Genomic DNA, 16,657 nt, shown 5'->3' on the forward strand with positions numbered 1-16,657 from the left:
TGCTGTTATGAAGGGTTGCCGCAATTTGCCAATCACGGCTCTTGTTAAGTCAAGTTATTTTTGTTTGGGTGAACTTTTTACAAGGAAGGGTTCCGAGACACTGGCCCAACTTCAGGTCGGTGCTAAATTCTCACAGGCAATGATGAAGGCCATAGAATTCAACTCGAAGCATGTGAACACTATGAATATTTACCAATTTGATCGGTCCAGGACAAACTTTACCGTTAAAGAGTTAGCGGCAGTTCTGGGATCCAAACAATAGAATTATCAGGTACTGCTTGATGAGGGCAAGTGTGATTGTGGGTATTTTCAGGCTCTTCATATTCCTTGTCATCACGTGCTTGCAGCTTGCTCTCATGCAAGGCTTGATTGGAAGTGGTTTATTCACCCTGTGTACCGCATGGAGTCAGTCTTCAATGTTTACAAATCAGAGTTTCGACCAATAGGACACGAGGATGACTAACCATCGTATGACGGTCCCCAAATTTGTCCCAACCCTTGGATGATGAGAGCGAAGAGAGGTCGGCCCGTGAGTTCTAGGATTCGTAACAACATGAATAAGTTGAGCATAATGGGAAGAAGCTGTGCGGATTGTGTCGCCAAATCGGGCACACGCGGAGGACTTGCACTGCTCTTGGTGATAGAGGTGCATCTTCTAGTCGACGGTAGTTGTAGTTATTTTAAATAAATTAATGTATGCATGAACTATAATGTTATATGTCGTGAACTATAATGTCATAAAGTTATAAGTCATTACAAAAGTTGTCTCCCGCCGTGATATATAACGCAGTGATATATAATATCATACATAACTACTGTTTTCATCATAAGTAATCTACTTATAAAAGTTATATAATAAAGAAATGACATTTTGAACATTAATTTTCTACAACAATCATAAAGAACTAGATGCCACTTACCCTGCCCTCGCCTCCCACCACGTGGGCCAGCATGTCGTCCGTAGGGCCTAGGATCGAGACACCAAGCTATGCCACAGGGTGGTGTTCTGACATCTCGCTGACCATGCCAAGTGGAAGGATCGGGCTAGGCGTTGGAGTACTCATCTAATCCCTTATCGTCGCATAATCCGTAGTGGAGGATGACCCGCTAGACTGATCAGTATCGATGTGGCGCGGCAAGTATGCAGACTGAGGTGGTGTTGTGTGCATCTGTGAGAATGGCTGGGTATCCCGTGACATCGTCAACATATCTCTAAATTCGCCCTCACCTCCCTGAAGGGCACCCGTCATCCAATCCGGTACCATCAACGTGACATCAATCATGTCCTGGGTATCCAATATGGGTTGGTAGTCGGGCTGTGTTCTGAGCTCTAATGCGCTGAAAGGTATCTGAAACTGCGTGCCGATGTCAAAATGAATGCTCGCATCTGGCCGCGAGCCCTGATGACTGGTCCCAACCTCCAAATGATGTGACCCAAGCGGCCTCAAAGAAAAGTAGTCACCAGGCATAGGTCCTGACAATGATCCTACCGTCTGGCCTGCATCGTCGGCACGGTGAGCTGGCGTGCTGACAGGGTCTCTCTGGCGGGGAACCTCATCGAGATCCTGCCTCCCGCGGCCTCTGCCGCGTCTGTCTCTCCCCTTGCCTCGCCTTCGTCCCCTACCTCTCCCTCCTTCGGCAGCTGGCCTGAGCTCCGGCAGGTGACCATCCACTGGCTAATGCAGGTCTAGAGCAAGTGGATGATGTATGGGCAGGTCCTCTGGCACCACCCCAGCAGGCACTAAGTGCTGGTCACCCAGACCGAATAACTTCGTGTGCGCCCACTGTAGGTACCATGTCATATACGGTAGGGACGGACGCAAGTCTATATAATGATATATCGGAAGACAATGGTCGGCCCGAGCATCCCACATCTCATGCCAGCCACCAAGTAGATGCGGGAACCACTCGCCGGGACCGAATCTCCCATCTAGCCTGTGCATGTCGTCAATGTTCAGTGGCCTAGTGGGAATGTGCCGCAGGCCATCGAACTGATGTACTACCCGGTCCACCTGATGCCACTCGACGATAGCGAAGCACAGCAATGGACAAACAACCGCCGCCGAAGCATCCGCCTCTGCTATCGCCGGTGGAACAAGTCCAACCAGATACGGGTTAGCATATGGAGTCTACTTAACCTGTTCACAGGACATAGATGCAGGACGAAATTCAGATATTCATATGCAACAGGTACAACAGTTAACTAAACATTAATTTCTTAAAATTAAACATTAATAACTTACATTCAGCATCTCAATCCCGTTTAGCGTATGCCTGTACTGCCTCAGCCTACTCTCGCCTGTGGCATTGTCCGACCGGTACTGAACCCACCTACACAACCAACAACCATAATATTTTAGCCTTTATTATTAATAAACAACTTAATAATGAGTTGAATAACTTTGGTAAGTGTTTATAATACCTCTCGACCAAAGAAAAGCGACGAGCATCAAACCCATCGGGCCGTACTAACGGAATATGGTGGTAGGCCCAAGAAAGCATTAAGCTGACGCATCCTCCCAAGTTGCGCTGACCATACTCCATGGCCCGGCACATCTGGCGATACAGCCATGCCAGCATAGCCGAATCCCACGACAACCGGCCACATGCATCAAGGTCCTCCAGCAGGGGAAGCCACCTGATATGCACCCGAGAGTCAGATGCATCGGGGAAGAGGATACCGCTCCTCTATATACCTCATCAGCCGCTCCTCTGTGGCATCCTGCTCTAGCTCTCCACAAACCGTGTTGTGAAACCAAGTAAGCTTGACAGTCCACTTCGTTTGTGACTGTCTGTCCTCTGGGCCAGGAACAACACCCAGTATCTGCTCACATAACTCCTCAATGGTCCGTACCTGGTGGTGCTGCTCCCACCCACCTATACATCCACTCACAGGATCACCATTAATCCTAAGTCCCAACTGATATGCCACGTCCTGCAGGGTGATAGTCATCTCTCCACACGATAAATGAAATGTATGGGACTCAGGCCTCCACCTCTCTATCAACGCCGAGGCAAGCGACCAATCATGCTCGAACTCGACCATGTATGCGACGAATTCAAACCCGGCTCATCTCAGATATGGCCTAATCTACTCCGGCAGCCATGTTATCAAGTTCTGTCTGGTGCGCAAGATCCGAGGCACCTACCAAATGGAAAAAAAATTTAATAAAAAAGGGTACCGTGAATAAATACGATAGCAAGTTCACTTTTTCTTCAATACAATAAAATAAAAAAAAGGTTAAAAAATCATACCACTCGATCAAGCCTCCCAGCGATGTGCTCAGCCTGATCCAATCTATACATCTCATGCTCATAACCCAATAATTGCTGCTCCATCGAAACACAATCTAGTAAAATAAAATCACATACTAGATTATTAAAAATAAACTAAATGAAAAATAGCTTATAAACCTACTAATTTTAAGCTTACCCTATTTAACTGATGTCGTCATGTAAGTAATTAATTTATAACTAACTGATGATCGGATAATTTATACGCTTTTTGGCATTATTTTTAGTATGTTTTTAGTATGTTTTAGTTAGATTTTATTATATTTTTATTAGTTTTTAGTTAAAATTCACTTTTCTGGACTTTACTATGAGTTTGTGTGTTTTTCTGTGATTTCAGGTATTTTCTGGCTGAAATTGAGGGACCTGAGCAAAAATCTGATTCAGAGGCTGAAAAGGACTGCAGATGCTGTTGGATTCTGACTTCCCTGCACTCAAAGTAAATTTTATGGAGCTACAGAAGCCCAATTGGCGCGCTCTCAATTGCGTTGAAAAGTAGACATCCTGGGCTTTCCAGCAATATATAATAGTTCATACTTTGCCCGAGATTTGATGGCCCAAATCGGCGTTCCAAATCAGCTCAAAACTGCCCGGCGTTAAACGCCGGAACTGGCACAAGAATGGGAGTTAAACGCTCAAATTGGCATAAAAGCTGGCGTTTAACTCCAAGAAAAGTCTCTACATATGAAAGCTTCAATGCTCAGCCCAAGCACACACCAAGTGGGCCCGAAAGTGGATTTTTATGTCATTTACTCATTTTTGTAAACCCTAGGCTACTAGTCCTCTACAAATAGGACATTTTACTATTGTATTTTCATCTTTGGACGTCTAGTTCTTAGATCATGGAGGCTGGCCATTCGGCCATGCCTAGACCTGGTTCTTATGTATTTTCAACGGTGGAGTTTCTATACACCATAGATTAAGGTGTGGAGCTCTGCTGTACCTCGAGTATTAATGCAATTACTATTGTTCTTCTATTCAATTCGGCTTGTTCTTGTTCTAAGATATCACTTGTTCTTCAACTTGATGAATGTGATGATCCGTGACACTTATCATCATTCTCACCTATGAATGTGTGCTTGACAACCACCTCCGTGCTACCTTAGATTGAGTGGATATCTCTTGGATTCCTTAATCGGAATCTTCGTGGTATAAGCTAGAATTGATGGCGGCATTCAAGAGAATTCGGAAGGTCTAAATCTTGTTTGTGGTATTCTGAGTAGGATTCAATGATTGAATGACTGTGACGAGCTTCAAACTCCTGAAGGCTGGGCGTTAGTGACAGACGCAAAAGAATCAATGGATTCTATTCCAACCTGATTGAGAATCGACAGATGATTAGCCATGCTGTGACAGAGCATTTGGACCATTTTCACTGAGAGCACGGGATTGTAGCCACTGACAACGGTGATGCCCAACATACAGCTTGCCATGGAAAGGAGTAAGAAGGATTGGATGAAGACAGTAGGAAAGCAGAGAGACGGAAGGGACAAAGCATCTCCATACGCTTATTTGAAATTCTCACCAATGAATTACATAAGTATCTCTATCTTTATTTTATGCTTTATTCATATATCATCCATAACCATTTGAATCTACCTGACTGAGATTTACAAGGTGACCATAGCTTGCTTCATACCAACAATCTCCGTGGGATCGACCCTTACTCACGTAAGGTTTATTACTTGGACGACCCAGTGCACTTGCTGGTTAGTTGTGCGAAGTTGTGATAAAGAGTTGAGATTGCAATTGAGCATACCATGTTGATGGCGCCATTGATGATCACAATTCCGTGCACCAAGTTTTTGGCACCGTTGCCGGGGATGGTTGAGTTTGGACAACTGACGGTTCATCTTGTTGCTTAGATTAGTGTCAGTAGTATACAAACTGCTAGGTTTGGTGTCTTGCATGCATTGTTATTTGATTTTAGTTGCATTTTGATTATTCTTCATCATTAAAAATCCCAAAAAAAAATTTTATTTGTGTCTTTTCAAATCAATAATACAGAGAATTGAAGATTCAGAACATACAGCAGAGGAATTATACAGAAAAAGCTGGACGTTCAAAACGCCCAGTGAAAAAGGAAACTGGCGTTTAAACGCCAGCCAGGGTGCCTGGTTGGGCGTTTAACGCCCAAAAGGGTAGTGTTTTGGGCGTTAAACGCCAGAATGGATACCATTCTGGGCGTTTACCATTCTGGCGTTTAACGCCAGGATGGCACAAGAGGGAAGATTTTGTTTTTAATGAAAATTTTTTTCAAGTTTTCAAAATTTTTCAAAATCAAATCTTTTTCAAATCATATCTTTTCAATCATATATTTTCAAAATCAATTTCTTTCCATTTTCAAAAATACTTGCTAACAATTAATGATTTGATTCAACATTTCAAGTATGTTGCCTTTTCTGTTGAGAAAGGTTTAATGTTTGAATCATATCTTTCCTTGTTAGCCAAGTCATCAATCTTTCAAAATCAAATCTTTTTAAATTATTTTTCAAATCATATCTTCTCAATCACATCTTTTTCAAAATAGTTTTCAATCATATCTTTTTTATTTCTAATTTCAAAATCTTTTTCAAAAATCACTTGATTTCTTTTCCACTCTTAGTTTTCGAAAATCAATTAGTATTTTTTCAAAATGTTTTTAAAATATTTTTAATTTATTTTCGAAAATTTCTTCCTCTCTTCTCACATCCTTCTATTTATGGACTAACACTCCTCCTCAATGCACAATTCGAACTCCATCATACTTGATAAGTTCGAATTCTTCTACTTCTTCCTTCTAATTTTCTTTTCCTCTGACACCTCAAGGAATCTCTATACTGTGACATAGAGGATTCCATATTTTCTTGTTTTCTTCTCTTTCATATGAGCAGGAGCAAAGACAAAAGCATTATTATTGAGGCTGACCCTGAACCTGGAAGGACCTTAAAGCGAAAACTAAGAGAAGCTAAGGCACAACTCTCTGTAGAGGATCTAACAGAAATCTTCAAAGAAGAAGACATGGCAGCCAAAAACAACAACAATGCCAACAATGCAAGGAAGGTGCTGGGTGACTTTACTGCACCTACTCCTGACTTCTATGGGATAAGCATCTCTATCCCTGCCATTGGAGCAAACAACTTTGAGCTTAAGCCTCAATTAGTTTCTCTAATGCAACAGAATTGTAAGTTCCATGGACTTCCATTGGAAGATCCTCATCAGTTTTTAGCCGAATTCTTGCAAATCTGTGACACTGTCAAGACTAATGGGGTTGACCCTGAGGTCTACAGACTTATGCTATTCCCTTTTGCTGTAAGAGACAGAGCTAGGATTTGGTTACACTCACAACCTAAAGAAAGCCTGAACTCTTGGGAAAAGCTAGTCAATGCCTTCTTGGCAAAGTTCTTTCCACCTCAAAAATTGAGTAAGCTTAGAGTGGAAGTCCAAATCTTCAGACAGAAGGAAGGAGAATCCCTCTATGAAGCTTGGGAAAGATACAAACAATTAATCAGAAAGTGTCCTTCTGACATGCTTTCTGAATGGAGCATCATAGGTATCTTCTATGATGGTCTATCTGAACTGTCCAAGATGTCATTGGACAGCTCTGCTGGAGGATCTCTTCATTTGAAGAAGACGCCTACAGGAGCTCAAGAGCTCATTGAAATGGTTGCAAATAACCAATTCATGTACACTTCTAAAAGGAATCCTGTGAACAATGGGACAAATCAGAAGAAAGGAGTTCTTGAGATTGATACTCTGAATGCCATATTAGCTCAGAACAAAATATTGACTCAGCAAGTCAATTTGATTTCTCAAAGTCTGTCTGGAATGCAAGCTGCACCAGGCAGTACTAAGGACGCTTCATCTGAAGAAGAAGCTTATGATCCTGAGAACCCTTCAATGGAAGAGGTGAATTACGTGGGAGAACCCTATGAAAACACCTATAATTTTTATTGGAGAAATCATCCAAATCTCTTATGGAAGGATTAACAGAGACCTCAATAAGGTTTCAACAACAATAATGGTGGAAGAAACAGGTTTAGCAATGGCAAGACTTTTCCATCATCTTCTCAGCAACAGACAGAGAATTCTAAGTAGAACCACTCTGACTTAGCAACCATGGTCTCTGATCTAATCAAAACCACTCAAAGTTTCATGACTGAAACAAGGTCCTCCATTAGGAATTTGGAGGCACAAGTGGGACAGCTGAGTAAGAAAATTACTGAACTCCCTCCTAGTACTCTTCCAAGCAATACAGAAGAGAATCCAAAAGGAGAATGCAAGGCCATTAACATGACCCACATGGCCGAATTTGGAGAGGAGGAAGAGGCAGTGAACGCCACTGAGGAAGATCTCAATGGACGTCCACTGGCCTCCAATGAGTTCCCTAATGAGGAACCATGGGAATCTGAGGCTCACACTGAGACCATAGAGATTCCATTGGATTTACTTCTGTCATTCATAAGCTCTGATGAGTATTCTTCCTCTGAAGAGGATGAATATGTCACTGAAGAGCAAGTTGCTAAATACCTTGGAGCAATCATGAAGCTAAATGACAAGTTATTTGGTAATGAGACTTGGGAGGATGAACTCCCTTTGCTCACCAAAGAACTGGATGACTTGTCTAGGCAGAAATTACCTCAAAAGAGACAAGATCCTAGGAAGTTTTCAATACCTTGTACCATAGGCACCATGACCTTTAAGAAGGCTCTGTGTGACTTAGGGTCAAGTGTAAACCTCATGCCTCTCTCTGTAATGGAGAAGCTAGGGATCTTTGAGGTACAAGCTGCAAGAATCTCACTAGAGATGACAGACAATTCAAGAAAACAAGCTTATGGATTTGTAGAGGATGTTCTGGTAAAGATTGAAGACCATTACATCCCTACTGATTTCATAGTCCTAGAGACTGGGAAGTGCATGGATGAATCCATCATCCTTGGCAGACCCTTCCTAGCCACAGCAAAGGCTGTGATTGATGTGGACAGAGGAGAATTGATCATTCAAGTGAATGAAGAATCCTTTGTGTTTAAGGCTCAAGGATATCCCTCTGTCACCATGGAGAGGAAGCATGAAGAGCTTCTCTCAAAACAGAGTCAAACAGAGCCCCCACAGTCAAACTCTAAGTTTGGTGTTGGGAGGCCACAACCAACTTCTAAGTTTGGTGTTGAACCCCCACATTCAAACTCTAATTTTGGTGTTGGGAGGTTCCAACATTGCTTTGAGTATCTGTGAGGCTCCATGAGAGCCCTCTGTCAAGCTACTGACATTAAAGAAGCGATTGTTGGGAGGCAACCCAATGTTATATTTATCTATTTCCTTTGTTATTTCATGTTTTCTGTAGGTTGATGATCATGGGAAGTCACAAAATCAGTTGAAAAAGCAAAAACAGAATGAAAAACAGAAAGAAAAATAGCATACCCTGGAGGAAGATCTTGCTGGCGTTTAAACGTCAGTAAGGGCCGTAAATGGGCGTTTAACGCCCAGTCTGGCACCATTCTGGGCGTTTAACGCCAGAAAGGGGCACCAGACTGGCGTTAAACGCCAGGAAAGGGCAAGAAGCTGGCATTAAACGCCAGAAATGGGCACCATCCCGGCGTTTAACGCCAGAATTGGCATAAAGAGCATTTTTGCTCGCCACTTGGTGCAGGGATAAATTTTCCTTGACACCTCAGGATCTGTAAACCCCACAGGATCCCCACCTACCCCACCACTCTCTCTCTTCTTCACCCATTCACCAATCACCTCAACACCTCTTCCCCAAAAACCCTTCACCTATCAAATCCCATCTCTCTCTTCACCACTCACATCCATCCTTCATAAAACCTCACCTACCTCACCATTCAAATTCAAACCACTTTCCCTCCCAAACCTACCCTCCCATAGCCGAACCCTACCCCTCTCTCCACCCCTATATAAATCCATCTTCACTCCTTCATTTTCACACACCCTAAACACTACTTCTCCCTCTTTGGCCGAACCACAAAGCCACCTCCATCTCCTCTATTTCTTCTTCTTCTACTCTCTTCTTTCTTCTTTTGCTCGAGGACGAGCAAACCTTTTAAGTTTGGTGTGGTAAAAGCATTGCTTTTTGTTTTTCCATAACCATTTATGGCATCCAAGGCCGGAGAAACCTCTAGAAAGAGGAAAGGGAAGGCAAAAGCTTTCACCTCCGAGTCATGGGAGATGGAGAGATTCATCTCAAGGGTGCATCAAGACCACTTCTATGAAGTTGTGGCCATGAAGAAGGTGATCCCTGAGGTCCCTTTCAAACTCAAAAAGAGTGAATATCCGGAGATCCGACATGAGATCCAAAGAAGAGGTTGGGAAGTTCTTACCAACCCCATTCAACAAGTCGGAATCTTAATGGTTCAAGAGTTCTATGCCAATGCATGGATCACCAAGAGCCATGATCAAAGTGTGAACCCGAACCCAAAGAATTGGCTTACAATAGTTCGGGGGAAATGCTTAGATTTTAGTCCGAAAAATGTAAAGTTGGCATTCAACTTGCCCATGATGCAAGGAGATGAACACCCTTACACTAGAAGGGTCAACTTTGATCAAAGGTTGGACCAAGTCCTCACAGACATTTGTGAAGAGGGCGCCCAATGGAAGAGAGATTTAAGAGGGAAGCCGGTTCAACTAAGAAGGCATGACCTCAAGCCCGTGGCTAGGGGATGGTTGGAATTTATCCAACGCTCAATCATTCCCACTAGCAACCGGTCCGAAGTCACTATAGACCGGGCCATCATCATTCATAGCATCATGATTGGAGAGGAAGTAGAAGTTCATGAGGTTATAGCCCAAGAACTTTATAAGGTAGCGGACAAGTCCTCTACCTTGGCAAGGTTAGCCTTTCCTCATCTCATTTGTCACCTCTGTTATTCAGTTGGAATTGACATAGAGGGAGACATCCCTATTGATGAGGACAAGCCCATCACTAAGAAAAGGATGGAGCAAACAAGAGATCCCACTCATCATGAAATCCCTGAGATGCCTCAAGGGATGCACTTTCCTCCACAAAACTATTGGGAGCAAATCAACACCTCCCTAGGAGAATTGAGTTCCAACATGGGACAACTAAGGGTGGAGCACCAAGAACATTCCATCCTCCTCCATGAAATTAGAGAAGATCAAAGAATCATGAGAGAGGAGCAACAAAGGCAAGGAAGAGACATTGAGGAGCTCAAGCACTCCATAAGATCTTCAAGAGGAAGAACAAGCCGCCATCACTAAGGTGGACCCGTTCTTTAATTTCCTTGTTCTTTATTTTCCTGTTTTTCGAATTTTCATGCTTATGTTTATCTATGTTTGTGTCTTATGATCACTAGTGTCTATGCCTTAAAGTTATGAATGTCCTATGAATCCATCACCTTTCTTAAATAAAAAATGTTCTTAATTGAAAAAGAGAAGAATTGCATGAATTTTGAATTTTATAACATATTAATTATTTTGATGTGGTGGCAATATTTTGGTTTCTGAATGTATGCTTGAACAGTGCATATGCCTTTTGAATTTGTTGTTCATGAATGTTGGCTCTTGAAAGAATGATGAAAAAGGAGACATGTTACTGAGGATCTGAAAAATCATAAAAATGATTCTTGAAGCAAGAAAAAGTAGTGAATACAAAAAAAAAAAGAGAAAAGAGAGAAAAACGAAAATAATAATAATAATAATAATAATAATAATAATAATAATAATAATAATAATAATAATAATAATAATAATAATAATAATAATAATAATAATAAAGTTGTGATCCAAGGCAAAAAGAGTGTGCTTAAGAACCCTGGACACCTCTAATTTTGGACTCTAGCAAAGCTGAGTCACACTCTGAAAAGGTTCACTCAATTATGTATCTGTGGCATGTATGTATCCGGTGGTAATACTGGAAGACAGAGTGCTTTGGGCCACGGCCAAGACTCATAAAGTAGATGTGTTCAAGAATCATCATACTTAACTAGGAGAATCAATAACACTATCTAGATTCTGAGTTCCTATAGAAGCCAATCATTCTGAATTTCAAAGGATAGAGTGAGATGCCAAAACTGTTCAGAGGCAAAAAGCTAAAAGCCCCGCTCATCTAATTAATACTGGTCTTCATAGATGTTTTTGGAATTTATTGCATATTCTCTTCTCTTTATCTTATTTGATTTTCAGTTGCTTGGGGACAAGCAACAATTTAAGTTTGGTGTTGTGATGAGCGGATAATTTATACGCTTTTTGGCATTGTTTTTAGTATATTTTTAGTATATTTTAGTTAGTTTTTATTATATTTTTATTAGTTTTTAGTTAAAATTCACTTTTTTAGACTTTACTATGAGTTTGTGTGTTTTTCTATGATTTCAGGTATTTTCTGGCTGAAATTGAGGGACCTGAGGAAAAATCTGATTCAGAGGCTGAAAAGGACTACAGATGCTGTTGGATTCTGACCTCCCTGCACTCGAAGTGGATTTTTCTGGAGCTACAGAAGCCCAATTGGCACGCTTTCAATTTTGTTGGAAAGTAGACATCCTGGGCTTTCCAGCAATATATAATAGTCCATACTTTGCTCGAGATTTGATGGCCCAAACCAGCGTTCCAAATCAGCTCAAAGCTGCCCGGCGTTAAACGCCGGAACTGGCACAAGAATGGGAGTTAAACGCCCAAACTGGCATAAAAGCTAGCGTTTAACTCCAAGAAAAGTCTCTACACATGAAAGCTTCAATGCTCAGCCCAAGCACACACCAAGTGGGCCCGGAAGTGGATTTTTATGTCATTTACTCATTTCTGTAAATCCTAGGCTGCTAGTCCTCTACAAATAGGACCTTTTACTATTGTATTTTCATCTTTGGACGTCTAGTTCTTAGATCATGGGGGCTGGCCATTCGGCCATGCCTAGACCTGATTCTTATGTATTTTCAACGGTGGAGTTTCTACACACCATAGATTAAGGTGTGGAGCTCTGCTGTACCTCGAGTATTAATGCAATTACTATTGTTCTTCTATTCAATTCGGCTTGTTCTTGTTCTAAGATATCACTTGTTCTTCAACTTGATGAATGTGATGATCCGTGACACTCATCATCATTCTCACCTATGAACGTGTGTCTGACAACCACCTCCGTTCTACCTTAGATTGAGTGGATATCTCTTGGATTCCTTAATCGGAATCTTCGTGGTATAAGCTAGAATTGATGGCGGCATTCAAGAGAATCTGGAATGTCTAAACCTTGTCTGTGGTATTCTGAGTAGGATTCAATGATTGAATGACTGTGACGAGCTTCAAACTCCTGAAAGCTGGGCGTTAGTGACAGACGCAAAAGAATCAATGGATTCTATTCCAACTTGATTGAGAACCGACAGATGATTAGCCATGCTGTGACAGAGCATTTGGACCATTTTCACTGAGAGGACGGGACTGTAGCCACTGACAACGGTGATGCCCAACATACAGCTTGCCATGGAAAGGAGTAAGAAGGATTGGATGAAGACAGTAGGAAAGCAGAGAGACGGAAGGGACAAAGCATCTCCATACGCTTATCTGAAATTCTCACCAATGAATTACATAAGTATCTCTATCTTTATTTTATGCTTTATTCATATATCATCCATAACCATTTGAATCTACCTGACTGAGATTTACAAGGTGACCATAGCTTGCTTCATACCAACAATCTCCGTGGGATCGACCCTTACTCGCGTAAGGTTTATTACTTGGACGACCCAGTGCACTTGCTGGTTAGTTGTGCGAAGTTGTGATAAAGAGTTGAGATTGCAATTGAGCGTACCATGTTGATGGCGCCATTGATGATCACAATTCCGTGCACCACTAACTCAACCCTAAATTTTATTGCTTACGTAATTACCTTCTAATTCACAATGCAATCTTATACCTCTAACTAAATTATCTAATAATATACTTTCCTATATTCTTTAATATGTTGATAGACAGCCACTATACTAAAAAATGGTGACATAAACTAATATACCTAACATAACAACACTAAAAAGTATGTCTAACTAACTAACTAACTAACTAATATGTAAACAATAAATCTGTTATTCTAACTAACAAACGATCTATACCTAACAATTTTATCTAACATGTAAACAGTAAACCAAGTTAACATAAAAAAATAGACTATTATTTACTAACCTGGAACTGAGACAATCGTCTACACTAAACTTCACGGATGTCGAAAAGGCAGAAAAAAATAACAGAAAAAGATTGGAAGAGAGAATAGAAGAAGAAATCGACAAACCAAAATGATCCCACCAATATATATAGTGTGCCGAACTCATCATAGAATTCACCGGAGGGGGTGGCAAACTTGCTATTAATCCCTAAAAAAAATAGTATTTTTGAAAATAAAGCTAGAAATTCTTTTCTGAAAAAATAATTATTTATTTTATTTTATAAATAAAAAAAATCCTGTTTTTTTTTAATGTTTTAGCCAAATAAAATATAATCCATCAAAATTAAATTCTCTCTTCAGTCTTCATCATATTTATTAATGACTTATTTAATTTTTCCGATTAACTTTTTTCTCCACCTTCTAAAAGTTAAATATTCCTAATAATAATTGAAGTAAATAAAATTACCCAAAAATAAAAGAAGAGACAATACATGCAAGTTTTCCATGATATTTTTCCTTCAGCTCAAGTGTTAACAAAATCTATTCCAATCTTTAGGAGCCAAATTCTAAATCTTCCATTAACTGCGCCTTTATCCACTCTCCATCAAAACAATTTTAAAGATGCATTTTTCCTGAAATTCATTACCAACATTAAACATCAAATTACCTTTTCACTACATATGGTAAGGTTTCCTCGGAGTCGGTGCTCGATTTTCCAATTTCCATTGATTGCAGTCTCTGCTTGAGATGAAAAACTTCAACCTATGTAGCAAATAAATACATGTAACATTGTCTAGTTGATAACTTGATACCTTTGTGTAGTAGTATCGTCATGCTCATCCACTAGAAAAAATCGAATCAGACCGACCGATTTAACCGAATTAAGTAGTTATTAGGACAGTTCGATTGATCTCACAAATTATCTAACAAATAATTAGTCAAAAAATTAGTCGAACCGATAGTTAATTAGTAAATTGTTAAAATTAGCCAATTTTTTAAAGGTTTTTTACTTTTCAGTTCGGTGTTACCCTTCCCAAACAGTGTCGTTTTACTCGATAAAAAAATAAAACACCTTAAATTCATGGTTCTAAAAATCGGGCTGGATTGGCCGGTTGAACCGATTTAACCGAAAACCGATGATAAAAGCGGTCTGATCCGCTGGTTATAACCGCTGAAAAAAAATTGCTTGAGAACCGCCGAATCGGCCGGTTGAACTGATCGGTAATCGGCCGGTTCGGATAAAACGACGCCGTTTTGTTTATTTAAAAAAATTGAAATGCAAAACCATTCGAGAACCAAACCAAACCTTCCCCATTCTGCCCTCAGTTCGTGCAGAGAGTGAGACCTCTGAAGCAAAGCAAAAGTGCAAAACCCTAGCCCCTCATTGCCGCCGCCGTTCCAAGCTCCTCAGTGCCGCCGCCGTCCTCAGGTTTTCAGCGCCGTCGATTTTTCCTCTTCCCCGTTTTGGAGAACCCAGATGGCTCGGCACGTCGTCTTCATCTTCGTCGGCTTCTCTGTTCGTGGCTTGGAGTAGCTCACCGTCGGGTCGCCGCTTGCCGTCATCTCGCCTATCGCCTCGTGTCGCCAGTTGCCGTCCATCGAAGGTTAGTGGCCTCCGCTTCTTCTTTTGAAGTTCTGAAATTGTTGTTCAATCATGGTGGTTCCATTTTTCTTGTAATCTTCTGGAATTGCCTATTGCTGATGGATTTGTCTTGTATTTGCTGGTTGGTGATGGCTGTAATTTTTTTTTTCAAATTTACGGATGGTTGGCTCTGTTAGTCTGATTTAGTGTTTTACTGTTTTGTAATTGCTGGATTTAGGGCTTGTTTGGGTGAGCTTTTTTTAGAAGATCTTTTTTCGAGTTATCTTTTTTTAAAAGATCTTATAGAGAAGTAAAAGTAATTTTATGTTTGGATATCTCATGTAAAAAGGTCTTCTTATCTATCAATTATGTTTGGGTATAACAATATAAAAGTACTTTTTTGTTTATTTATTACATGAAAAACATCTTTTTTTTAAGGAAAAAAGATCTTTTAAAAAAAGATGTAAATTACAGCTTCTCAAAAAAGATCTTTTTTTTATTTTACTAGTACTTTTACTTTTACTACTAGAAGTTTGCCAAACACGTTAGAAAATAAAAAAATATCTTTTTTCATTGAAAAAAGATCTTTTTTTAACAAAATAATGGCGTCCAAACATGCACTTAGTCTAAAATTTCTGTTAAAAACTTTAATAAGAGCATTAACTTGTTTTACTGTCATCACATTCAAGAACTCTAATAAGAGCATTAAGTTCATCAATTTGTTACTTTGTGCTTTCCATCTCACTACAAGAGCTGACTGTGAGAAAACAATGAATTCTAAGATGACTACTTTGTTGACCAGCTCATCAATCTTCTCTGTCATTTCTGTCACAGTGAGAGTTGTATGAAAGCCAGTCTCAAAGTGTTCTTTAATCTTCTCCTGTAGTAACTACACCTCCTGTTGATGCTGACTTATTTTATCAGCATCTTCTTCCAACTCTTTTGTTTCAAATTTAATGATTTAGTTTAAAATTTTTGTCCAAATTTACTGATGGCTCTGTTTTGTAATTACTAGTTGCTGATGAATTTTAATTTTTTTTGTTCAAATTTACTGATGGCTTTGTTTTGTAATTGCTGGTTTTGTTGGGTGAAGGTTTAGTGTTTTGGAATGTTTTGTAATGTGCTAATGTTTGTAATTGCTGGCTTTGTTTGTAATTGCTGGGTGAAGGTTTAGTGTTTTGTGATTATTAGTTAATATTTTGGTTTGTTTGTTGCAGAATGCTGTAGGCGGAATTTAGATATGGTCTTGTTGATGATCTTTTGATTTCTCATTGTACTGCGGCCGTTTTTAATTTCTTATCTATTTTACAAAATTACAACAAGTTCTTGCGAATTTTGATGATTGATAAATCATGATGTTGGGATTTAATATTTAGATATGTTTTTTTACTATTTAACTTTTGAATTTGTATTTTGATAAGATCATATGGATTTGATTGATGATATTTTATGTAATATTTTGAATTTTGAACATATTTTAAAAATTATATTACCCTATAATTATATTTTAGGATATTTATTTATAATTTATTTACTATTCTATTTTAAAATGGTTTTTTTAATTGAACCACCGATTGAATTGATTGGATCAATAATAAACCAATAAATCGGTGACTAGAGCGGTTTGATGACCGGTCCAGTTCCTTTTAAATCAATCCATAAAACGCAGCCTCATCCCACCCTATCTTCTC

The 16,657-nt window shown here is 39.8% G+C and overlaps 1 non-coding gene across 1 annotated transcript; it reads right to left on the reverse strand.

Moving 5' to 3' along the window:
• Positions 1-6,696: 6,696 nt before the first annotated feature.
• LOC130971685 (small nucleolar RNA R71) lies at positions 6,697-6,804 on the reverse strand. The gene has a single exon (XR_009082895.1). It is a non-coding gene; the product is annotated as a small nucleolar RNA R71 (small nucleolar RNA).
• Between the last annotated feature and the right edge of the window lie 9,853 nt (positions 6,805-16,657).

This window comes from Arachis stenosperma, chromosome 3 (assembly GCF_014773155.1).
Source record: "Arachis stenosperma cultivar V10309 chromosome 3, arast.V10309.gnm1.PFL2, whole genome shotgun sequence".
Taxonomy (NCBI): domain Eukaryota; kingdom Viridiplantae; phylum Streptophyta; class Magnoliopsida; order Fabales; family Fabaceae; genus Arachis; species Arachis stenosperma.